At 43.4% G+C, this 26,109-nt stretch overlaps 1 protein-coding gene across 1 annotated transcript in view; it reads left to right on the forward strand.

Annotated features, from left to right (window-relative positions):
- The window catches only part of THSD7B (thrombospondin type 1 domain containing 7B), a 1,583,202-nt gene that overhangs the window by 182,377 nt on the left and 1,374,716 nt on the right, over positions 1–26,109 (forward strand). The window contains exon 6 of the mRNA XM_045033714.1: positions 3,380–3,553. The gene's annotated coding sequence lies outside the window, so the exon portion shown is untranslated. The remainder of the gene's footprint in view (positions 1–3,379; positions 3,554–26,109) is intronic.

Genomic DNA, 26,109 nt, shown 5'->3' on the forward strand with positions numbered 1-26,109 from the left:
CTCTCTTTCTGCCCTTCCCCCACTCAGTCTCACTCTCTCTCTCTCAAAATAAATAAATAAACATTAAAAAAATGTGGTTTGCACGTGTTACAGTCGCTATTCTAACTCCCAGGTTCCATATTAATCTCTTGCCTTTTGTTTTCTCTTATGCTTCATTAGTATTCAAAAAAAATTTTTGGAAGTAAAATTCACACAACACAAAATTTACCATTTTATTTATTTATTTATTTATTTATTTATTTATTTATTTATTTAGAGATAAAGAGCTAGTGTGAGTTGGGGGGGCAGGGGGGAGAGAGACAGGGAGAGAGGATCCCAAGCAGGCTCTGTACTGTAAGTGCAGAGCCAGAAGTGGGGCTCAAACTCATGAAACTGTGAGATCATGACCTGAGCTGAAGTCAAGAGTCAGATGCTTAACCACTGAGCCACCCAGGTGCCCCTTAACTGTTCTAAAGTGTTCAACTCAGTGGCTTTTGGTACATTCGCAATGTTATGCAACCATCACTGCTATCTAATTCCAGAACAGTTTTGTCAACCTGAAAAGAAACCCTTTATACATTAAGTGGTCACTTCCCCTTTCCCTTTCCCCACAACCACTGGCAACCACTAATCTGCTTTCTGTCTGTATGGATTTTCCTATTCTGGAAATTTGCTATAAATGGAAACATATATGTGGCCATTTATGCCTCATCACATGGCACAATGCTTTCAAGGCTCATCCATGTTGTAGCATGTATCAAGTGCTTCATTCCTTTTTATGGCTAAACAATATTCCATTTTAATAGATACACCAATTAAAAAAATCTGTTTATCAGTGGATGGACATTTGGGTTGTCTCATTACTCTTTTTAAAAATATTCTTGGGGTGCCTGGATGGCTCAGTTGATTTAGTGTCCAACTTTGGTTCTGCACATAATCTTGCAGTTTGTGGGTTTGAGCCCCCCCCATCGGGTTTGCCTCTGTTAGTGCAGACCCCTATTCAGATCCTCTGTCTCTTTCTCTCTGCTCTTCCCCCACTTGCACTCGTTCAAAAATACACTAAACATTCAAAAAATATTCTTTGGTATTGTATATAGCTTATAGCCACCTCAAATTCTTTTTTTTAATAAGGCACAAGACAGGCAATTAAAATTTATATATGTGTCTATGTATGTATATAGCTGCATGTAAGATTCTGTACAGTGACCAATACAAATAAAGTATTGTCATCATTTCTGAGCTCAGATAATAAAGTGTGGTCTCTAATTATTCATTGAGGTATTCATCCATTATTTGTGACCAGTTCTGAGTCTCTCCTGGGTCCCTACATTTCGCTTAGAGGTTAAGGTGCGTCTGGAGATGTGATCCATTTGTCCTGGTGATAACTGCTCACCTGACCCACTGCCCCTCACCAGCACAGACACCTCTTCCTCCTTGGAGTCAGGAACAAGAAAAGGGAGCAGGATTGGACTGCTTTTCCCAAGTCCTTTTTGTTCTTTTTTTTTTTTTAGTTTTATTTATTTTTGAGAGAGAGAGGGAGAGAGAGAGACAGAGCATGAACAGGGCAGAGAGAGAGGGAGACACAGAATCCAAAGCCCAGAGCTGTCAGCACAGAGCCCAACTCGGAGCCCAAACTCACAAGTGGTGAGATCATGACCTGAGCCCAAGTCGGAGGCTCAACCAACTGAGCCACCCAGGCGCCCCTCCAAGTCCCTTTTGCTGTTTACAACCATGGATGGATTTGAATTAAAATGAAGTCATGGGCTATTAAGATGATAGTGCAGTCGGTGGGGTGCGTGAATCACCTATGTGTGTGAAATGCCCATGGCTGTTTGGTAGAATTCAGGCTCCAGTCTCTGTTTTCTTCTGTGGGTGGGTTTAGGAGTGGATAGCAGACGTGTCTGTGGAAATGAATGTGCTCCGTGGGCATCCAAGATCACCTCTCTGCCTCTACCCTCCCCCTTATCTGGACTCACAGAACAAAACTGCATGAAAAGCCTTCCTGAACAGGAAAAAGTGGCCAAACTTCAGTTGGTTATGTTTTTGGAGAACTTAGTTATGTGCAGCAGCCTGAGCCGTACCTTGATGGTGGGAAATAAGGATAGGATCAAGGCAAGGATGTGCAGCGGGTGTCTTTAGGGCCACTCTGCCTGGTCAGTAGTTCTGGAGGGCAATTGAGGAGGCCAGGAGAGATTCTTCCTGGCTGTCCTTGGCTATTATTGATGGCTGTTCTACTGTCTTAAGAACATGCCAAGAGAGAGTCAGAGTGCTGGGCTGGTCTCTGGGAACAACAACAACAACACAGTGTCTGAAATCAGTTCAAGACATTCAAGGATGGGCCAATTCCTATGGCTTTTTTTTTTTTTTTTTTTTTTTTTTTTGGTGGGGGTGATGAGCCTGTCTGGGGGCATAAATTCCTAACCTTTGAATTCTTACCAGAAAGTGTGGCTGTGTAGTCCTGTGATGAGGTCACTCAGAGCCACTTTGTAGATGCAGAATTCCAGGCTAATTGAATGGAGCAGCTGGCTCCAGTGGGCATGTTTTATGTTCTGATGATCTCCAGAACTGTCCTGTGTGGTAAAATGTACTCCCCACCCCCCACCCCACCCTCCCATAGGCAACTTGGTGAGCAAGGTGGCAGCAGCAGAAGAGGGCGTGTGGACACTGGGCTGGTTGGGTTGGTTAGGTTGGGTCTCTGACCAGGTGAGAAATGTCAGACTTTGGGTTCTTTAGAAGTTTAAGTTAGACCATGGTTTCAGATCTGGGTTGCAGATCTCATGAGAAGTAAGAGAAATTGAGTGCATTAGAGACATAAGATCACTAGAGACAGCCCATGTTCCAGTTCCAGAGGGCCCAGGAGGGGGACAGGGGGCCAGAAGCAGGATCACATATGATGCAGACTCATGCACACATGTGATGTTCCTGTGTGAGCACATGTGCACTCTGGATGTGGTGTGTATATGTGCATCTAGGGTTTGTGTGTGCAGAGGGTGCTGGATGTGTTTATGTGTTTGAGACCAGTGTGCAGATGTGAATGTGAGCAGGGGGCCCTAAGCACTTGCAAGAACTTTGGTATGTGAATTTAGAGGTTGGCAGGTGTGCAGTGGTGTTTGGGTTGTGGGTTGGGCTGCTTGTGAATTTAAACCTCACATGTGGTCAAGGCCAACTGTGCTAAGTAACTTGTCTTCTGAGGGTTGCTGTTCTTAAAGGCTGTCAGGAGTTGAGAATCTGGGGTTGCACTTAGATCTTTTTAGGGTTTCATTTACTGAAATTAATGGAGCTGTGAAACCTACTGCGAGAGGTAAGTAGAATTACTGGGATCTTAATAATAAATGCATGCTGACCATTCTCAGGAACAACTTTCTCCTGCAAACCTCTGACTTCTAGTTTCTGGTTCTAGCTTCTGAGTTCAGATGCCTTCCACAGGCTATAAACTCAAAGACAACTCATAGGTTTAAATTGCATCTCGAGCTGTCAGCAACTGGGATGGACCATCCGAGAGAGAGAGAGAGAGAGGAGAATCAGAGTCACCTGAGAGTTGGAGAGACCTGCAGAGCTGTTGACGAACTCCTGGGTGAGTTAGGCGTGTTGAGTTCTGGATTGGGTTATGCTGGCTGACCATGGATGAAGAGATGCTTCTGGACATAGTGGCTCATATGCAAGACCATGGTGTTGTTGGGCATGGACTCTCCACGCCCCCTTCATGTGTGATGGTGTTAGGATTTCAGGCCACCAGCTGCCCGCCCATGGTTTCAGGCCACAGTAGTGGATCTCCAGTAGTGTTTCTGCACCTTTTGTACCACTTTGGAAAGGTAGCAGTGCAGGTTTCTGGAAAAATGATCAATTGTTCCTAATGGACAAAGCCCTTTAGTTTGCAACCAGTCGATATGTGTTCACAAAATCAATATTTTCCCACAAAACTATGTGTTTTCTGGTGTTTCAGGCAGTGTTAAAAGGTAGCAAAATCCACTGGTGCCTTCCATGCACCAAATAGATGCTGAGCTGCCTGCCCTTCAAGGACCCAGGATTGCTCTCCGCACCCTGTGAGGCAGGCCCTATTATCCACCTTTCAGGAATGAGAAACAGAGGCACTGAGAAGTTAAGTAGTGGAAGCTTGTGTGCTTCACCACTCTGCTAGTCTCTTGTCTCACATTCTTAAGATCTTGGCTACATAGAATCCCTTTCTTCATCTAAGAATTCGCTGATAGGAAAATGCATTGTGTTTGAAGGGAGAAGCACAATCCCAACAGATTCCACATAGTGACAAAACCCAGTCCCTCTACTGAGCAGGAGAAAGCCTAGGCTGGAAGCAGCAGACTGGAGCATCCCAATCCGGGAACCAGCTTCCTGTAGCCCACAGCCTCCTGGTGGAGGGAGGGGGAGAACCTTGAGGCGTGGGGGTGGGTACAAGGTGGGGGCTGGGGGATAGGCTTGTGGGGCCAGCCTAGTGAACCTTTGGTTTCAGGCCCTTCTAGTAAAATTAGCCCAGTGCTCTGTTTCCAGTGATAAGTGGTGGGATTTCATCCCTCCAACAAAGACCCTTTGACACATTTATTAATGAATTATTAAACATGATGTTTGGAGACGTTTTCCTGTTAAAGAATAATCCTCAAGTCCTTGAAAACGGATCAGTGCCCCTCCTAACTCCTTTTCAAAATCTTCCTCCCCACCAGCATAGCTGCTGGGTTTTGTGCCCCGAGACTGACTGAGGTGCCTTGCACAGGCCGCCACTCTTTGTTTTTCCTTCCTCACAAGTTAATTTTCCCAGGGTCATGCGGCGGCAGCTCACTATGGACACAGCATTTTCCTGCAAGATATTTTCTGAAGCCACCAACAGCCTTTTGGTTTTCAGCATCCTCATTTAAAGAAATTTGCATTAACAGCTCTTTGGGCCCCCTCATTTACATACATGTTTGAAAGGGCAGGAGTTTGGGGAATGCGATGAAAAAAACGTGAATGTGCTGGTATTGCATGCTCCGCAGGGATGCCCACAGCTTTCAAAAAGTGGACATTTAACTTCCAGTTATCTCACTATGTTTCTGTGCAGTGATGGAGTCTGGGAAGAAAATAAATGCTGCTTGTTCATTTTTTCCTACCTTTGCCTCTTATGACAGAGAACAATGAGAGAACAAAGTTTTTTTGTGTGTGGAACGGCTTTTCTGGGGGTGGGGGAAACAGGGCATTAATTAAGACCCATTAGGGAATGAAATGGAATGTGTCCTAAAGGAGCCGAAAATGTTTTGCAGTTAGTACCGGATCTGATTTGGTGCAGTACCCTACAGGCAAGATTTCTTTGAGTTTATGATTCTGAGAATCATTTTGACCTGTGGGTCAAAATACGATTATTTTGAATCAGTGATGTTGTATATTGTTTTATTTTTTATTTTATTTTAAAAAAATTTTTTTTAACATTTATTTATTTTTGAGATAGAGAGAGAGCGTGAACAGGGAAGGGTCAGAGAAAGAGGGAGACACAGAATCTGAAACAGGCTCCAGGCTCTGAGCTGTCAGCACAGAGCCCACGCGGGGCACGAACCCACGGACCGGGAGATCATGACCTGAGACGAAGTGGGACGCTTAACCGACTGAGCCACCCAGGCGCCCCAATGATGTTGTATATTGTTTAGAAATTAGGTTGGATCTGTGAGATTTACCAAGTCCTGTTGAGACATGAATGTAAGTGTTTTGTGCTTCATATGGTAGATCCTAGCTAGGGTAATTACCGAACCACAAGTATAACTCCTTCCAAGTTTTACAATGGAAAAAAAAAAAAAAAAAGGCAAGGAAAGCCTTGCGTGCAGCCATATTTTAAAAAAGAATATGAAAAATAAGAAGTAAATTTGAGTGGCATGAAGTTTTATTTAGACCTGTTGAATCTGACTTAAACTGGGATCCATGGATCCCCCGCAAAGGAGTTTATGTTTAGAATTCTGAATTTCTCTAATTGAAAATTGGCATGTCCTTTAATTATGAATGTAGGTGACAAACCACATAGCATTAGCAGACCTATGACTATAAATAGTAGAAATGACAGCTATTTCCATAGCACACTGAAATTATTTCAGATATGTCAAAAGATGATTTGCTTCACTGCTTTACAATTATGGCAGTGACTAGGCTACCCCCTAAATTTTGTGTTAAATGCTTTTAAAAAAATTGTTTTTAATGTTTTTTTTTTTGGCTCTGTGATCTGTTTACCAAGACCCTCAGGTGATTCTAATGTTCTGTAAAGTGTGGTACTCCATGCTTAAACCATCCCTTATCTCTGGGATTGAATAAAATTGGAGGCAGCTGTTCTCCACCACATGCTCGACTCTGCTATTTGCTCTTAGCCGTAGTGGGATGATTTCAGCTTTTGACCCATTTAGGCTTGCCTTGGCTTTGGGAGCTTCTAGCGCTTTGAGATTTATCTTTGGGACTGGACATGTCTTACTCTTAGGCTAGTTTACTTTATCAAGGCTACAGGCAAAAGTGATCCTCATCAGCTGGATTCCAACAGTGGAAGGGGAAGCTTGGAAGTAGGGGTATGGGTGTGGGTTGGCTGATGTGCTTAAAGTAACTCGTTCTCAATTCCTCTTAGCTTCACCTTTGCCCTTGGTGTTTGTCCACCTCTTCCCTGCCCCAGTCCACCTATGTGAGGCAGCCTTTTTATAGCTTGACTTTGGTCACATTGGGAATATTTACACCATGGAAATCGCAAATGCTTCAAATCAAGGTATTTTTTATTTGTTTTTTCTGTTCTGTTTTGGTTTTTAAAGAGTTCGTTTATGAGCACACCTCTGAACTCACGATTTAAATAAAAATTGGCACTAGTTTGTGTGAACTTGAGAATGTGATTCAACCTATTAACTATCACTGTACACAACTGAGAAAACATAATAGGTCTAGATAAGAGAATGGAAATTATACATAATTCAAAGAAAATTATATTTAACATTTTGAGTCATTTCTTCCATGCTATGCATTTTGTTTAAATATTTGAGATTATACAATTTGGTATTCTTTTTATCAACCACCATTATATCATAAGCATTTTCCTATGTTTTTATTAAAATTATTTGAAAACATGTTTTTTAATAGCTGTGTTAATATCTCACTCTTGCGATTAAACACTACCTGATCTGCATTATACATGATGCTGCAAGGTCTCTCTTTTTCTGCATTTTAATTGTTTTCTTAGATTATATTCCCAGGAGAAAAATTACTGGATCAGCTTTTGAAGTTTAAAAACATAATTTCAGGGGCGCCTGGGTGGCTCAGTCGGTTGAGCGTCCGACTTCAGCTCAGGTCACGATCTCGCAGTCCGCGAGTTCGAGCCCCGCGTTGGGCTCTGGGGTGATGGCTCAGAGCCTGGGGCCTGCTTCCGATTCTTTGTCTCCCTCTCTCTCTGCCCCTCCCCCGTTCATGCTGTGTCTCTCTCTGTCTCAAAAATAAATAAACGTTAAAAACATAATTTCAGGGGCGCCTGGGTGGCGCAGTCGGTTAAGCGTCCGACTTCAGCCAGGTCACGATCTCGCGGTCTGTGAGTTCGAGCCCCGCGTCAGGCTCTGGGCTGATGGCTCAGAGCCTGGAGCCTGCTTCCGATTCTGTGTCTCCCTCTCTCTCTGCCCCTCCCCCGTTCATGCTCTCTCTCTCTCTGTCCCAAAAATAAATAAAAGTTGAAAAAAAAATTTAAAAACATAATTTCAAATTGTTTTAGAAAATGTTTATACTAGTTTATATTCCGCCCCAAGTGGAGAGGGAGTAACTCCTTTTAGTTGCTATGTTGACCACACTGAGAGTTCTGTTTTAACATAGAAACCAGCATTTTGGCACATTGCATTTGGATGTCTGTTTGTTGTCTGATAGCTTTAGAAGGAGACAACCAAATTTGGAGTATTACTAAAAAAAAATGTTGGTATCATGACAATTCCTTAGGCTCTACTGGGGGAAGGAGGTTGGCCAACATGAATAGAAATGATAGTCATACTCTTTTTATGTGCCAATCTTTAGGAATTTGAATGCATTGCAATGAAAGTTGAAATATGAAGAGAGGTTTTGCATATGGCCATATTGAGTGAGGGTGACAGTGACACATGGTTTATCCCAGAGCAGTGGTGGCTGGGAAGTTAACCACTATATTTTATTCTTCTGTTGCTGGAGACAGTGTAGTCCTCTTCCATCTAGGTGGTGGTAGGGTGGGGAGTGAGAAGCAGGAGTGAGTGAGGGGGATGTAGCCAAGAGTGTACCACTGCTTTTATTAATTAAACATTTAAAACAGCAGCAGCAACTTTTATTGTTTTATTCTTATTACAAAAGGAATGTATGCTCAACATAAGTTAATTTGAAAAATATAGACAATCTAGAATAAATATTACTCAGAAAAAAAACCACTACTTACCAGTTGCATTCTTCCAGTCTTTTTTCCTGTGCACCTGTATGTACATATAGTTTTTATCTTTTGCATATGCAATTTTATTTATCTATTTATTTTTAATGTTTATTTATTTTCGAGACAGAGAGAGACAGAGCATGAGCAGAGGAGGGGTAGAAAGAGGGGGAGACACAGAATCTGAAGCAGGCTCCAGGCTCTGAGCTGTCAGCACAGAGCCCGACTCGGGGCTTGAACTCATGAGCTGTGACATCATGACCTAAGCTGAAGTCAGTTGCTTAACTGGCTGAGCCACTCAGGAACCCCTGCATATGCAATTTTAGACAAAAAAAGGCATGGTGTACAAGCTGTTGTATGATTTCCTTTTTTCTTCCTTTTACTCCCTTTAAACTGAATAGACTGTAAATACCTCTCTCTGTCATTTAATAGCCTTCTAAGCATCCTCTTAAATGTCTGCCTGATATTCTATATATGGATATACTATTTTTATTTAAGCCATCCCTTATGATTGGACACTTTTGCATCATGTGTTTTACATTATTGTCAATAATACTTTTTATCCACTGAACCCTGGGTTTTATAGCTAGCAGCTTTGTTTGGGAACAGTTCAGAGAGAAGCTGACTCAGTCCTAGAAGGTCCCAGCTGACCGACTCCAAGACGGATTCTTGTGCCTGTGCTTTGCACTTCTTTCCTCTCTGACCATTCCCCTCTCTTGCTCTCACAGATCTATGACACAGGGAGGTACAGGACTCTCCATCTTCCCTGCTCAATCTGACTTGTACTTCATCTCAGGAGCCCACAGAGCCTCCGACTGAGATAATTCTAACTATACCATGCTGCCTCTGCTGCTTTTGTGCTTAAAATAATTACGGGCACTGTTAAACAGTAAGGTGGTAATGTGAGGATTAGGAGAGAAATGACAGTCTCTTGCCTGACCCCTGCCAACCTCCAATAACCTATCACTCCTCAGAGGTAACCAGTTATAATTTTTTAACTTGTTTCCATATTTTAAAAAATGTTTATTTATTTATTTTTGAGAGAGGGAGAAACAGAGAGAGTGCAAGCAGGGGAAGAGAGCAGAGAGAGAGAGAGAGAGACAGAGGATCCAAAGCAGGCTCTGTGCTGATAGCAGAGAACCCCACATGGGGCTCAAACTCACAAACCGAACCATGAGATCATGACCTGAGCTGAAGTTGGATTCTTAACTATCTGAGCTACCTAGGCCCCCCGTTTCCTTATTTTTGTATAACATGCTTACATAGCATTTCCTCCATTTTCCATTTTATCTATTGTTTTCCTACTATAAATTTAGAGTATTCTGCTTAGAGTCTCCAATTCCACACCCAATTATATTCTATTGTTTTAATTTTTTTTAATGTTTATTTATTTTTGAAAGGCAGACGGATCATGAGTGGGAGAGCGGCAGAGAGAGAGAGGAAGACACAGAATCCTAAGCAGGCTCCAGGCTCTGAGCTGTCTGCAGAGAGCCTGACATGGGATGAACTGTGAGATCATGACCTGGGCTGAAGTCAGACCCTTAACTGACTGAGCCACCCAGGCATCCGCTAATTATATTCTATTGATAGAGCTATATAACAGTTTGAATTAGATCAATATTTGGTATTTACATCACTATGAGTAGATAGACATTGTTCACACCTGAGCCAAGTAGTGTACTAGAATTATATTTCCTTTTTTTGTGTAACATTTCACTTTCCCTGCAGTCAATAATTGCATTGCGGGGGGTGGGGGGGGATCTTCATTTGCACCTGTTACTAATATATCCCTAAAGTCTCTGCCAGAGTTTAAAAATTCCTCTCCACATGGTCAAAACTATCAGATAATTTTTTAGTCTTCCCACTCCCCTTTTTGGGAGACATTTTTCCTAGAATGCTTTATCCATTTTCTCCTCAGCTGTCCTAGGACTTCTTTTCATCATTATCTTTGGAATTCACTTAGCTTTTCTCTTAAGTGGGATTCCTGTTTCCAGGATCTCTTGTCTTTCTCTTTCCTAGTTTATTCCATTGGTGTGCTGGTAAATGTTTAACAACCATCTGGGGAGGGGCAAAGAGAGAGGAAGTCATAATTTGTACTGTTGCTTATTTCTGTGGTATTCCCACCTTGGCCAATTTTAAGCCACAAATGTGATGTTACTAAATTTGGTGTATTAGAGTTCTCCAGAGAAACACAATGAGTAGAAGATACATATTTAGCTCCTCAAAAAAAAATATGTATATTCACATTGATAGATAAATAGAAATCTCTATCTGTCTGTCTCTATCTGGAGACATTTGTAATGAGGAATTGGCTCATGTGATTATGGTGGCTGAGAATTCCCACCATCTGCCTTCAGCAAGCTGGAAGACCAGGAAAGCTGGTGGGATAAATCTAGTCTGAGTCCTAAGACCTGAGAACCAGGGGAGCCATGGGTGTAAATCCAGGAGAAGATCAATGCCCTGGTTAGCAGGCAGCTAGGAAGTGAAAGAGGCAAATTCTTCCTTCCTCTGCCTTTTTGTTCTCAGACCTTTACTGGATTGAATAATGCCCACCCACAGTGAGGAGGGCAAGATACCTTACTGAGTACACCAATTCAGATGGTAACCTTATCCAGAAACACCCTCACAGACACATCAGTGATATTATTTAATCTTGGCACTCTTTGGCCCAGTCAAGTTGACATAAGGGTAATCATCACACTCAGAATTGGGAAGAGATGCTCTTGTGGGCTGGTAAGAGCCAGCTACAGCATGCCACTGGGTTACCACCTTAATTTTGATGGAGCACATCTTCTAATAGCTTTCTGAGAAAAGGTATGTGGAAGTAATTGTTTTGAAAACTTTCATATTTTTTGAAATGGCTATTTTACTCACACTTGATTGACATCTTGATATTAAAATCTGGGTGGGGAATGGTTTTCACTCAGAACTTTGGGGGTGTTGCTCCATATTTTTTTTCCTGTTTCCTTTGTTGCTGGGGAGAACCCCAGTGCCATCCAGGGTCTAATCCCTTGTGTGTATCTTACTTGTCTTTTTTGGAAGCCTCTAGAATCTTTTCTTTATCCCTGATGATTGTAAATTTCATGATGATGCATCCTGCCTCCCAATTGTTCAGAATCCTTAGCAGATGTTTTTCAATCAGGATGCTCATCCTTTTCAGTTCTGAGAAACTTTCTTATAATTCTTTGATTTCCACTCTTCCATTCTCTTTTCCTAGAACTCTTGCTTGTTGAATATTAGATCTCTTGTTTTGATCTTCTATTCTTTCTTTCTCTCTTTCTCTTGCTTCTTTCTTTCTTTGTCTCTCTCTCTCTTTCTCTCTCTCCCTCCCTCCCTCTCTCCTTCCTTCCCTCTTTTAGATTGCCAGAAGTTTTTCTCAACTATGTTGTAGCCCTTCTATGTAACATTAGGTGTTCCTGTCAGGTTGATGACACTTGGGTGTGGGGCCATGTCCTATATGGGGATGGGGAGGGAGGCCAGAAAGCCTGAGAGGTAGTCTACCAGGTCTGGTGAAAGGAGAGCATGGCCCTCCCATCCTCCCAGCCTCCCCTCAGCCTGCATTCTAAATGACACATCTTAATCTTAAAAATGTAGAATCTCATGAAAGATTACTTTACATTTTATGGTGCCCAGTGTCACAGTTAAATAATTCCATCTTAATATCAAGAAGCATTAAAAAAAATTTTTTTTACATTTGTTTATTTTTGAGAGACAGAGAAAGAGCATAAGCAGGGAAGGGGCAGAGAGAGAATGAGACACAGAATCTGAAGCAGGTTCCAGGCTCTGAGCTGTCAGCACAGAGCCTGACGTGGGGCTTGAACTCACAAACCATGAGATCATGACGTGAGCTGAAGTTGGACACTTAACCAACTGAGCCACCCAGGCCCCCCAATAACAAGGAGCATTTTGATACTTAAATAGGACTATTACTATTCGATGATGGATTTGAATTGTCTTCTTCCAGCTGCCTTTCATCCACCCTCCCTTGACCAAAGTAATGATAATAAAAATGGCTAAGGTTTATTGAGCATTTACCATATCCCAGGCCCTGTTCTAAGTACTTAACATGTATTTATTTCAGTCTTACAAAACCCAATGAAGTAGATGGTTTCATTATTCCCATTTACAGTTGAGGAAACAAAGGCTCAGATAGGCCTAGGGATACACAGCTAGTAAATGTAATGTTGAGACTTAAACCCTGCAATTAACTATGGATTGTGCACTACTATGAAATCTTCACGGAATGGGTTCTGTATGTGGATCCTTCACTTGAGGAAAGCCAGGAGCCCAGGGAAGTTCTCCCCAGAGGGGAGGCTGAGTATCCCAGGACTCAGCTCTGAAGCTGGGTGAGAATGCACAACAGGCTTAGCAGATGACCCAACCCACAAGGGAGGTGGTTCCTTGGGGCTGAACACCCTTTACAGCTGTCCCCAAGAGCAGCCTTGACAGGCCTGGCCAACAGTGGCACCTCTCCTGTGCGAGCAGCCTTAACCACTAACACTGTTTTGCCTCAGCGGCCAGGCTCAACTCCCGACAGGCCTTGTTTAAACAGGCGGCTCGTAACAGCTGGGGCTGGCTCAGCAGAGCGTGCGGGCAGCCAAGGATGTTCCGAGTGCAGGTGCCTGTCTCTGAATGTGCAATCATGCAAATCCAAGCACCCAGACTGACGTGAATTGAAAGCCTGGTGTTCAGTTCCAATAAACTCAACTGTCTATTGCCAGAGCAGCCTGGACTGGCAGTCTTCTACTCATCAATTCAAATGAGCATGTGTGGTAATAGAGGACAGAAGTGTGGGTTTGAATCCCAATCAGGGCTTACTCCCTTTGGATAGGCAGCATCTGAGAAAGACTTCAGACACCTTTCAGGGAGTAATTCTTATAGGAACTGGTCATGAGACAGAAGGTGTTGCTGGAGAAGGAGATGAGGGAAATCACACTCTCTACTCACAGGATCTTGGAAATCACTGGATCTTCCCTCCACTGTTTTACAGTGAGGTGTAAAGGTGAAAGCCAGCAAGATAAGGAGGTCCCAAGGGCACACAGCTCACCCACAGGCTAGAACCCTGGTTCCCGAGTTTTGGTTTTCCTTTTAGCCATTCCACCCATCAGATTGTCCCTTCTAGCTCACTGCTTTGAGCACCAGGTCACAAGTGAGTTTAACACCAAACAACAGCTCTCTCCCCAAAGTCATTCAAGGAGACTAGTGATAGCAAACTTGGTATAATGTGAAGAACTGAAAGGGTTGCTTGAAACAGAAAAGGGGAAGCTGAAGGCAGGTTGTGGCGCAAATATCTGGGCATTGTCTCAGGGACAAAGCAGCTTGAGGGGCCACAAGGCTTGTTATCCTCTTTCCTGACACTGTTCTCATGGACTCTCAAAGAGCCTTCAGACTGGATCTTAACTGTTAAATGTCTGCTGTGTGAGGGTCCTCACGTTGCCATTAATAGTAAGCAACTCCAGCGAATAAAAAGCAAACCTGGGGCGTCCGTTCTCTACCAGTAGAACAACATTCTCTTTGATCCATCTGGCCAACCAGGACTGCCCTACAGCCCATGGGCCCTGTCACATAGACCTTTGACAACTCCCCCTGCCATTCACTGAACAGCCCTGCCCTCCCCTGGCCTCCAAAGTCCATGTAAATGCTCTAGAGATGAATCTCATTAGTCTCCTAATTTGCAATAAGCACCAGGATTGTATTATTTAAATGCCACAGAGGCCAGTGCAAGGGGCATGAATTAAATGGTGTAAGCTTCTTACCTCTCAATCACCAATTCAGGAAATCACCTTCAACAGCATCTTTAAGCTCACCTGCCAAGCTGGTCTATGTGCTTAGGCCCCCACACCATCCCTCCAGGCCAGGTTTGGAGCAAAGAGGCTATTTTGGCTTCAAATGGTGGTTATGCAATTTCTATTTTTTCACCGTACCCCCACCTGGTGTAGCACATCCCAGGAGAAATGGTAAAAATTAAGATGGATACACCTAGTTACTTGTAGCTAAAAATGAACACCTCAGATTTTAAAGTTCAAAAAAAGTTCTAGAAAGCATGGATGGAGGATGGACATACATCTTCTATGTTAACTCAGGCAGCATGCAAACATCGTTACAATCCCAGTCTTAGATGGAAGCTGACTTGTAGTTTCACACCCAAATTCTGAATTCCTGGGAGAGAGAATCTGATTGGCTTTTCATGGGTCAGGGTGTCTGTGGTTGGTCCAGTCATCAGAAGGCAGGGTCACCAACACCGGAAGCCTACCCTCATAAGATGCTTGGGGGAAATTTCTCAAGAGAAAAGGGGTTTCTGGTGAGCTGAGCAGTCACCGAAAAGATGTCTGCTCCCATTTCCTAATTGAATATCCAGGTTAAATTGCCTATCTGTCACCAAGTAGTCTATTTAAGTTTGGGGACTGCTAGCCAATTTCCCCAAGGCCAGACAGCCCTGTAGTAAATCAGCTTCTCAGGTGTGTGGAATCCAGGCTGTCTGGAATGTCAAAGGGAGCAGTGCCCTTGAAACCATCTTCTTACAACTCAGACGTATAGCATTGGTTTAATCCCTTTCTTTTTACAGATGAGGAAACAGGTTTGGGGAAGAGACAAGCCCTGCTCAAGGGCAGCCCATCCCCAGCAGATATTTCATCATGTAGGGAGGCTGGAAGAACCACCTTGCTAAATCCTTCACCAGCCATCAGCACCGCTGTGGAAATGCTGACTGGATAAATACTGTATCTCAGGGCAAGATTTGTGGCCCTCGGAGGCCTTCCTGTAACAATGCCTAAGGAGGTTTTAATGATCTGCCTACCGGGCATTTCCGAAACATTCATTTCAGAGAAGGCCAAGGTGCTCAGACTATAATTCTGAAGCTAATTTCTCCCTGGACTCTCATGCCCTGGCAGTAAGAGAGAGCGAACAAGGAGAATGACTAGGATTGCGCCGTCCTTGATTCTTGTCCTTTTGACCTTGTGCTGCTGAGAGAAGATGGGCTTGGTGTGCCTTTTTACACCTGCTTCAAAATGTTGTTACAGAGGGCATACAAGGAGGGGAGGAGGGAGCCATTGCCCAGTGCCTCTGCCTGCAATATATCTTCTTGTAGGTCTTATGCTCTTAACCCCAAGATCACTGGGAACCAGTAGAGTGCAGGATTGAGCTGGGGGTGGAGGTGGGAGTGGGCTGATGTGAAGAGAGGGCATTGTCACAGCTTCTTTGAGCACACTGTATCCTAGATCATGAGCAAGCGGAAGGATTAGGGAGGAGAAGATGAAAGGTAAGCCAGGGAAAATAGGTGAAGGAAGTAGGTATTAAAGTAAGAAGTGAAATTCGTGGGAAGCATATCCAATGTTTTGTCCATGCTCAACTGGATTAGGAACATATAATGAAAGCAAACAGATGTAATGGGGTGGGGATGATTAATGCGGTCTTGCGATACGTCAGGAAATGACTTTGTTCAGGAGTGCTACGAGAGGAAATTGAACTTAATTCTTTTAGTTTTAGTCACTTAACTTCTTAGTACACACCTGTAAAACCAGAAAGGAAGAGAGGGCTGAGGTTTAATATGTTGTTTGCAAAGTAACTTGAGATATGAATGTCTTGAGAATGTGCTTCAGCTTTATCAAGGACTAGGTTTTTCCTATACGATTACTGTGGTAAGTGGATGTCCCCAGTGGTGACTGGTTAAAAGTCACCTTCCAATGAAATGAAAGTACAGCTTCTCTCCAACTACTCACTCCAGAATGGATTTACTGGCTTTCCAGAGGCCCAGTGAAGGTTTATCTGTACCATAAACCCCATGACACATCTTTCCTCCTTGGAGTTCTTGTACTGCTTAGTTTCCTTCACTCGTCGTTGCACTGCATCACTTATGGTTTTGTATCACTAGTGCACTGTAGTGGGATCTGCATCTTTCAGACTACTCTAACATGGGGCTTATGGCAAGATTGTCCTGCCCCCTTGTAGAAGGCAATGACTACCCAGCTAGAGTCTCCATTTCTCAGTCTTCCTTGGAGCTAAGTATGGCTGATGATGGAATGTGAAAAGACATCCACAGTTGTTCCTTGCAAAGAAATTGCCTGCCCTTTCTTTTCTCCCTCCTTTCTTTCCAAGTGGCTAGACTATCAACTACCTATGCAATAATGAAAGAAGAGGAGGAATGTGAGACATGGGTTGGCTTTGCAAAATTGAGTTGCCTACCTGCTTTGGACTGTCCATCTGCCCCTTGATTTGAAGTAAGAGAGAAAGACATTGATATCTTGTTTTAGCCTCTGTGGTACTGATATCATTGTAGCAGCTTATCCTGTATCTAAACTAATAAAGAAGTTAAATGCTTTGTTTTCCTTTCTTTCCTTGTTGGTATACAGATGTTTTCTCCCAACCTCCTGGGAAGATATGAGGGTTCTGTTCTTCTTGCTCCTCAGGAAAGGGGATTGATTTTTCTCTTGAGTTCTGGGTCTGATGGGTACCATGTTATGAAAAAACAAAAGAGGGTTTGAAGAGGAGGTAGAAGGAAGGAGATAGGGATTTCATTAGCGCTAAAAAGGATATGGTGGTAGGTGGACAGAGAAGAAGCAAGGAATCTTCTCCTGGGTGGTCCCAGGAGCTGAGACTGAGCCCAGAAGTTATTAAGGGGGGGAGAGGGTCTGCTGTGTGGATAGAGATGTGAGTTCAGAGCTAGCAAAAGACTAGCAAGAGGAGTACTGTTCAAGTCCTGTATGGAAATTGAGTCATGACATTTGGGATGAGCCCAGGTACTATGCTGGCAGAACTTTGTGTAGGTATCTGGTGAGGCCTTCCCTTCAACATTTGGTAGCTTGACATCCTACTATGCTCCAGGACTGCGCCCAGCCCCATTGATTACCCTGTGTCAGCTCTTCCCTGCGTCCTCCACCATAGGGTACTGCCGGATGCAGGAATAGGCCTGGGGGAGTGAAAGTTCCCCCAGCATCTGAATTTAGCAGTGAAATTGCCAGATTTAGGGAAAAAAACCCAGGATGCTAATTAAATTTGAATTTTGGGCAACAACATACACTTTTTTTTGTATAAGTATGCTCCATGCAGTAATGCATGTGTTTTATCTGGCTACGTTATCTGGCAGGAGAGTGTCTCTAGAAGTCTCCTGAGCTGTGCCAATGGTAGTAACACCTGTGTCACATTGTTCTTTCAGGAGTGTGGATGTACAAACCCAAAGTAGAAAGATTAATTCCAGTGCCACCCATGGCATGAGGATGAAGTGAGGGTCCCCACTGACTGTAAACTACCTGGAGGGCAGGCACTAATCAGATGTATCTGATGATTCCATTCAGCACAAGCAGAGGGCTGGGCACAGGCTTGACACTCAGTAAAGCCTTGCTGCCAACTTGAGTTGAAAGGTCCTGTGCTGAACTGAAGGGAGCAGTGGATTGGGAGTCAGGAGCCTGGGTGCTGTTCCTGGTGTTGTTTTCAATTTGGCATGTGCTCATCATGTAGCAATTTTCTCTACTTCTCTGGTTCCTGTAGATATAAAATAAGGGGTTTGGATTAGAACTTATGGTTTTAACTTGTGTCCTTTAGCAAAGTGGGAGAGGTAAGAAGAGGGAGGATCCAAATAGGGAGGACCAGATCTGCGTTGCCTACTGGAAGCAAATTACCAGCAGCAGCTTGGTATACGACACACAGCATCTATTAAGAGTCAGTTAACAAGATTGACCTCATTTTCCCCTTTTCCTCCATTCAATAGATTTGGGGAAGTCCATTCTCCTGTGATTCTTCTCCCAAGATGCTCTCAGGGAGCTCCAGAGTGGCTCCCTGGCCCAGAACATCAGCTTGGTAACTGTGGTCAGAAAGTCTGGCCAGTCTGCCCAAGGGCTTGCCACCCACTACCATTGGGGCTGTCGTGGGGACACCTGGGCCATCAAGCTCAGCCGCAGGCTTCTCTGCTCATTGCTGCCCTGCTACCCTGGCACCAGAACTCCAGGAAGAACCAGACCCTCTCAGTTAGCTTCAATCCCAGTCACAGGCCCCTCCCTCCCTTCCTCAAGTCTAACTTGGGATGGACTCCATGATTCATAATCCACAGCACATTTCTTGTTTCTCAGGCATTTGCTCGTAGCCTCTTGGGCTGGGAGATGAGGAGGACTGATGGTTCAGTATGAATTTCTCTCTAGGAAAAGCCATTTTTCTTCTGCTTTTAGGTGCGTAGTGTGGCTTGAGAGATCACTTCCCATCCCTTTCTGTGGCAGGTACATGCAACTATAAGAAACCCTCATGGTTGACTTGTCTTTTGTTGATGGAACTGAAAGGCTTAGGCACTTCCCCAAATAAAGGGAGTGGGCTCCAAAGGAAATGAGAACCTCTGCTTCTAGAAATCAAAACTAAAAGCCACCCCTCCAAACAATTATTCCCTCACTGAAATTTAAAAAAATAATTTAAAAAATCTCTCCTTACAAGGTTCTCTACTATATAGCCAATGTCCTTCTGTGTTAGGTTTCATTAGAGGACTACAGCCTTGCAGAGAAGGTGAGAGTAATATGCAACAAAACCAGAGGGCATAGAACAGGGCACCACCGAATGGCATCAGACGTCAGTCCTGGGAAACGTGAGGAGTGGGAGATGAGGCAGGGCTTGGGGCATCCTAGAGGCTTCCTGGGAGGAGACAGAATGTGAGCCAAGCCTCAAAGGATGACTCTGCTTTGAAAAATCAGAAGGAAGAACATTTAAGATCAAAGTCCTGACATCATGATGAGGTATAAATAAAACACATTATTGTGTTTATGGGAAGGTGAGGAAACACAGGGAGTGGCACTGGGTATCCTCACTGCCTTTCACTAAGTAGGATAGAAAGAGGATTCATCTAGGTGGCAACTCTGATCAACTGGGAATGGCTTCCTGGGGTGCTGTGCTGAGAGCAGAATTAAGGCCACAGCACTAAGTAAAGAGGAGTGCTGTCATTGATTAGCGATGTTTGCCATAGGTACAGGAGGAGAGAGGAGTGATGTATGTTTCAAGAATATGTCACTGTGTCCTAGAAACTGTTGGATGCAAGTTCAAAAGAACCTCCAGTGTGGGGACTTTATTCCTCTTTCCTGTCCTGAGTTTAAGTCAAGTAGACACTGGGAATAAAGTCTGTGACTTTGAACAATATCTTATTATGTTTCGCCAAGCACCAAGCCTAACTGTACCAATTCCCCACTCTTGCTTTTCTTTTCTTTTCTTTTCTTTTCTTTTCTTTTCTTTTCTTTTCTTTTCTTTTCTCTTTTCTTTTCTTTTTTTTTAACGTTTATTTATTTTTGAGACAGAGAGAGACAGAGCATGAACGGGGGAGGGTCAGAGAGAGGGAGACACAGAATCTGAAACAGGCTCCAGGCTCTGAGCTCTTAGCACGGAGCCCGACGTGGGGCTCGAACTCACGGACCGTGAGATCATGACCTGAGCCGAAGTTGGCCGCTTAACCGACTGAGCCACCCAGACGCCCCATCCCCACTCTTGCTTTTCATGCTGGTCTGAGAAGCCAGGGTTCTTGTCTCTGTTCCCTGGTTATAAAAGAGAACAGTGTTTTCAACTGTGACAAATAACTTTGGTTCAAGGGAAGACGATGAAGGCACCAAGAGTGGAAGAGAACAGGGGAAATTCTGCCTGTGGATACTTGCTGATACTCATGTGAGTGTGTTATTTCCTAATATGTGGCACTGGGCTTGTATTGCTTCATGTACCCAAGTCTTATCTCCCTATCACGGTTTTAAGTTCCTTGAGGTCAGGGACTGTGATGTCTTTATCTTAGGGGTTAAAGAGACAGGAACTGGGTCTGTGCTCTTTGCGTGTCTATCATGCTTTGCATATGGTGGACGTTTGTGTCCTTCAGAGTGTTAGATGCTTATAAGACGACTGTTGGGTTGTCTGCTTTAAAGAAAAAAAAAACTGAGCTGTGATCCTTGAGTCTAAGCAATTGGCAGAACATAACAATGTGCCATTCATTCCACCTCCTGTTTCGACTTTTTTCTTAGAGCCTGAGTCTTCTCTCAATTCACAGGATCCTCCCTTGAGGGTGGAGGTGGACTGTGTAGGGACAAAGAGAGGACCGGCTGGATAGTGTATCTTTATAAATATTCTCCCTGGAGCCTGCAGAGTGGCATTTTTCTGTCTGTGCTGAAGTTGTCCAACTGGTATTTTCAAAGGATGCCTTTCTGCAAAATTGGAGCCTGGAGGGTGACTTTTCAGGAAACAGTCTCTGGTCTCTGATCCATTAAAAAAACTGTACGCTGGTAGGCAGATTGTGCCACTCCAGCAACAAAGTAACCTGGCCTGCATGATAAGAAGTGGCTGGGGTGATTCTACATTATGGCATTAATGATGAAATAACACAGTAGGATTGTGGAAGGATCAGGGGACGGCTGAGGGCCACACTGAGTTGTGGAGAGCCAGTCAGCTAGACTTACAGAGCATAAAATGGAAGGCCAGCTTAGCCCAGCTGGAAATGCTTTGTAAAAGTAGAAAACAGTTTTAAGAGTACATACACCTTACAGATAGATAGGAGGTGACATCTATAGACTATCTATGGATATTGGGGTGCCTGGTTTGGTCAGTTGGTCAAGTGTCTCACTCTTGATTTTGGCTCAGGTCATGATCTCACAATTCCTGGGATTGAGGGCTCTGCACTGACAGCATGGAGCCTGCTTGGGATTCTCTCCCTCTCTCTCTGCCCCTCCCCAATTTAAACGCGCACATGTGCACGCACACTTTCTCTCTCTCAAAATACATAAACAAACTTAAAAAAAGAGTATCTATACATATCATTGTGTGGGTTTTGAGTTTGCCTGCAGCTTCTTAAACTATCTTTGATGGGAGAGCTTTCTGGCAAGCAAGACTAAGTAAAATCTCCTTACTTTCAGATTTTGCATCATGGTTGTTTTTTCTAGGATGGTAGACAGTTGACTAGAGAGTTTACGCTGAACATCTCGCTGCAGGAGTTTAGAGCTAAAAGAGAGCACTAGTGTATGAGCTACCCTGCCCACTTTGGGTTCTAGCTGAGAACAATGAGACCTACATGGGTACCTGTACCTGGCCTGTTCACATGCTTTAGTTAGTGGCCAGCCCAGGCTCAGGACTCAGCATTCCTGCTTCCAGATCTGGGCATAGTCCACCCCACCTCCCTGGCCTTTTGGAGGACAGGAGCTCAGCTGGCTCTGGCTCCTCTGAGGTCTAGAGAGGGCCCCTTGCCACCACTCTGATCTGAAATTGTTGCCCCACCAAACTCTAGCTGCCACACCATCTATACAACATGGACAGCATCAGGCACCTTGCTCAACGTAAAGGAGAGTTACACTTGGAAAAAAGGAATATACCAAAAATCACAGCCTGGGCTGGTAAAAACCTACAGCTCGCTGTAGAAAAGATGCTGAATAATGTGGATCTCTAGTAAGTGTTAGTAGCCGTATCGAGTTAGTAGCAGTTAAGGGTATGACCTCAGGGCAAGTCACGTAACCTCTTTGTGCCTCAGTTTCCTCATTTGTAAAGTGGTGCTAATGACAGTATCTACCTTACTGACTTCTTGAACACACACACACACACACACACACACACACACACACACACACACACACTTTATAGTCCTTATAATGATGCCTAGTACATAGTAAGCAACATAAGGACAGTTGCTAATACTCATGTGTGTTATTACCTAATAGTGGCCCTGGTCTTATATTGCTTCATGTACCCAAGTCTTATCTCCTTATCAAGGTATAAATCCTTTGAGGTCAGGGACTGTGCTCTTTTTATCTTAGAAAGTTACAGTGACAGGAATCAGGTTGGCTATTATTATACTAGTTTTAATATGTCTCCAAATGGTTTTGGTTGTTGTAGCTGTTTACAACAGCAATTGAGCAACTACCCTGTTGTATAAAGTAGCTCACTCAACTTTTCCACTGTCCATATGAACGAGGGATTAAAACCACCTGCTGCAGGGGTGTTGTTGGGGCTCCATGCCTCATGCCCTCAGCCTGGATCATCAGCTTCCGTCTTACCAGCTTCCTGCTTTGAATACTCGCTGACTGTCCCAGCTTTTCTTCCTCAGGGTTTTCTCCTGAGCTGTTGGAGGTCTGTTAAACCTGGGAATGCAAGAGTGAATGCTCCCTTGACCAGTGAAGGACAAGACTCTCCTGCCTTTCTGATGTTCTGCAGTGAAGTACTTTCTACACTAAGACCCGTCACACTTGAATGTGAACCAGAATCACGCAGGGCTCTAATTAAAATGCAAATTCTGATTCAGAAGGTCTGAGGTGGGACAGGATTCTGCTTTTCTTCTTTTTTAAAAATGCTTGCTTATTTATTTATTCACTTATTTATTTATGGGAGAGAGAGAGAGAGGGAACACAAGTTGGGGAGGGACAGAGACAGAGGGAGATACAGAATCTGAAGCAGGCTCCAGGTTCTGTGCTATCAGCACAGAGCCCCATGGGGGGCTTGAACCCATCATGAGATCATGACCTGAGCCAAAGTCAGATTCTTAACCAACTGAGCCACCCAGGTGCCCCCGATGATTCTGCTTTTCTAATCTGCCCCCAGGTGATGCTGGTGCCGATGGTCCATGGACCATACTCATAGTAAAAACCTCTACAGGGTTTCCTCAGTAATTTCCTCAGGAGATAGAACAAGAGTTACCCTGCAGTGGTACCCAGGGCAATAACATGCTCGTATTACTCTTCTCTCCCTTCCTGTCTCACCTCTCCCTGGCTTCCTGGGATCACCTCCCAAATAAACCACCTGTTCTGCATCCAAATTTTTGCTTGGACTCTAGAGCATCTACAGTAACACACCCCCACTGATGTGGGTCACACACACATATAGAGATGGGACATCAGCCTGGGTCTGATCTCTGCGTTCTTTGTACTACACCTTTATACCTTTGTGCTGTACTCCCTCTCTAGTAGACTACGACCACTTTAGATTTTGAGTTTAGCTGCAGATAACTGAAAACCCAAGTAACAATGGCCTAAGCACAATAGGAACTCATTTTCCTTGTGTAAAGGCAAATCCCTAGGTATTGAGTTGATGATGTTGATTTGGTGGCTCAGGGATTTTTAGCTGAGTGGCCTCTGAATCTCTTGGCATTTTTGTCATGGTTGGAAAAACATCACCACATCTCCTGTCATCATGTCTGCATTTCAGGGAGGAGGATGAGAAAGACTGAAGGGCAAAAGGGTACATGCCAGTTGAGAATGCTCTTTCCCTCCTTCTATAAACTTTCTTTGAAGCACTACCTAAAAACTCCCCCCAAGTATTTCAAAGGCTGAAACTTTCACGTGGCCACTGCAATTTATAAACACTTTGGAAAAATGTAGTTTTTTCTGAAAAATTGGCGTGTTGCTGTCCCAACACAATAGGCTGTAGCCAATCACTCCTGTAGGAGATTAACTGGGGTTTCAGGAGAGTTCTTTTTGAAGGGCTTTACATGAGTTTTCCAAAGCTCTCTTGTGTCAAAATGGGAGGTGGGCAGAGAGGGAAGTATTGGGGGCAGAGGAAGTAGAGTGTTGTATTCCTGTTCTAGACACCTTCCTAGGCACCTCCCTGGTACCATTCAAGGGCTGACCCTTGGCCTGCAGGATTTGACTGGTCAGGTGGGGACACAGCAGGGCTTTAACTTCAGGCTAGGTTGACTTTCTCCCAAAGTACAAGAACTCAAAAACAGTTTTACAACTTCTGGGACTAATTTTTCCCAAGGACCTCCATTCAACCAACAGAGAAATTCATATTCTTCCTATTAACATAAACTACATTAACATTTACATTTAACATAAACTACATTAACATTTACATTTAACATAAACATTAACATTTCTAGTGGACCAATGACACTTATTATAACCCTGGTCTCATACAAGGAGGAATCTGCCTCTTCCCTGCCTGGGTTATGCTTCAAAGCTTGATAACATTGGCTCCCCAAGATAGATAATGACCTCAAATAATTTCTCCTTGATCTGTAGTTTCTGGTGTCCCCACTCCTCCCAGTACATCATTCTATTGTGCTCCACATCTCAGCCAGGTAAGTACTGGGTTATTTAGACAGGTATCTTACCCACTCACTTGTGAGCATCTGCAGTTTCATGTTTTTATTCCTATTCTTTCAAATGCCTAGAGCAGTCAGTTAATTAATACAGCAATGATATAACCGAGAAAGATCCCTTTTCTCCGGGAACTTGGAGTCTTCTTCTCAAAGTAGGTCGGGACTTTAAGTGTGTGTTGATTGATTTAATTATTCAAAGAATGGTAAAAACTTAAATATAGAAATGTTCGTGAAGATGTTTCCTCTGTATTTTGAAGTCAGGTAGCTCAGCTCTACTACTTAAATTCACTGTGTAAATTTAGGCATATCAACCCACTTGTTTGTCCTATTTCACCACCTATACAATGGAGCTAGTAATAATAATGTATATTTGAGTACTTATTATGTGCCAGGTGCATGCATTAACTTGGTTAAGTTCTTAGCATTGAATTCTTATAAGGTGTAAGTAAATTAATATGTGGAAAATTCTTGGCATGGTATCTGGCACATTACAAGCTTCCAAATGTAGTTATTATAATCCGTTCTCAGTTCTTTCCTAATATTAATGTTGGGTTGGAGATCTGTTTGCAGTGTCTGTTTCTTCTTTTTTAACTCAAGGTAATATGGGACCATTCTCAAGTCCTCCAGAACCTTCATGCTTGTCTCTGTGTTTCAAACATGCATGTTGATTCCTCTGGGCTACTTGCTTCAAATTGGTCTGTTACTCCTCACCCCGCTTCTTCTCTGAAAGCATTTCCTTCTCTTGGTGGTGGAGGTGAAAAAGGAGTGTATATTTCAGGCTTTCCAATGCTTTCTAAATTTCAAAGTCTATCTACATAGCCTTACTGACAACTTTTTTCTTTTCATATGATAACCAAAAAAAAAAAAAAATTGTAAGTGGTAAGAGTTGGGTCAAAGGACGCCATCGTTATAATACATTCTCTCTATAAGGTGTTTTATAGTTTATAAAGCCCTTTCACCTACATCTTACTGAAGTCTCACAGCAACTCCAGGTTGTCTTCATTGAAATCTTCATGACACAATTGCCCATTAAGTTTGAAAGCAGGTTTTAAGGGAGAGGAGAGCTGCCTCATGCAATCATCTGGTGGATCCTTACTTTAGAATTAGCTAAGCTCTTACTTAGTTAAGCTCTTTGTGACAAGCTTAAAAATGGGCACTGTGGGTAGGGAAGGAAGACTGAATTATTATTATTATTAATTACTATTATTTTTTAATGTTTATTTATTTATTTATTTAGAGAGAGAGAGAAAGAGAGAGCATGCGTGCACGCGCATGAGCTGGGGAGGGGCAGAGAAAGAGGGAGATGGAGTATCCAAAGAGGGCTCTGTGCTGACAGCTGAAAGCATTGATGTGGGGTTTGAACTCACGACTGTGAGATCATGCCCTGAGACGAAGTTAACTGACTGAGCCACCTAGGTGCCCCAAGGAAGACTGTATTTTTAATGATGAGCTTCCTGAGGAAAGGGATCATGTCTGTCAGGGAGCGTCCCCAGGGCTCAGGTGAGTAAATGCTTGTTCAATGAGTAAGTGAATGAATGGTGATGAAGAGCTTAAATGCTTCATTATTTGAATGATCACAACCGAAATTATTCAAATTTAAACCTGTTTAGTTCTCAATGAGTTGTCTGTGGTAGTGATAATTAATTGCAGACTTGGGGACTCTTAAGTATTTTTCAGGGGCTTGAGGTGTATAAGGGGAAGCAGGAAGAGATGGTTTTAGGTGAGGGAAGTCCTTGGACAA

This window comes from Felis catus, chromosome C1 (genome assembly GCF_018350175.1).
Source record: "Felis catus isolate Fca126 chromosome C1, F.catus_Fca126_mat1.0, whole genome shotgun sequence".
Lineage (NCBI taxonomy): Eukaryota > Metazoa > Chordata > Mammalia > Carnivora > Felidae > Felis > Felis catus.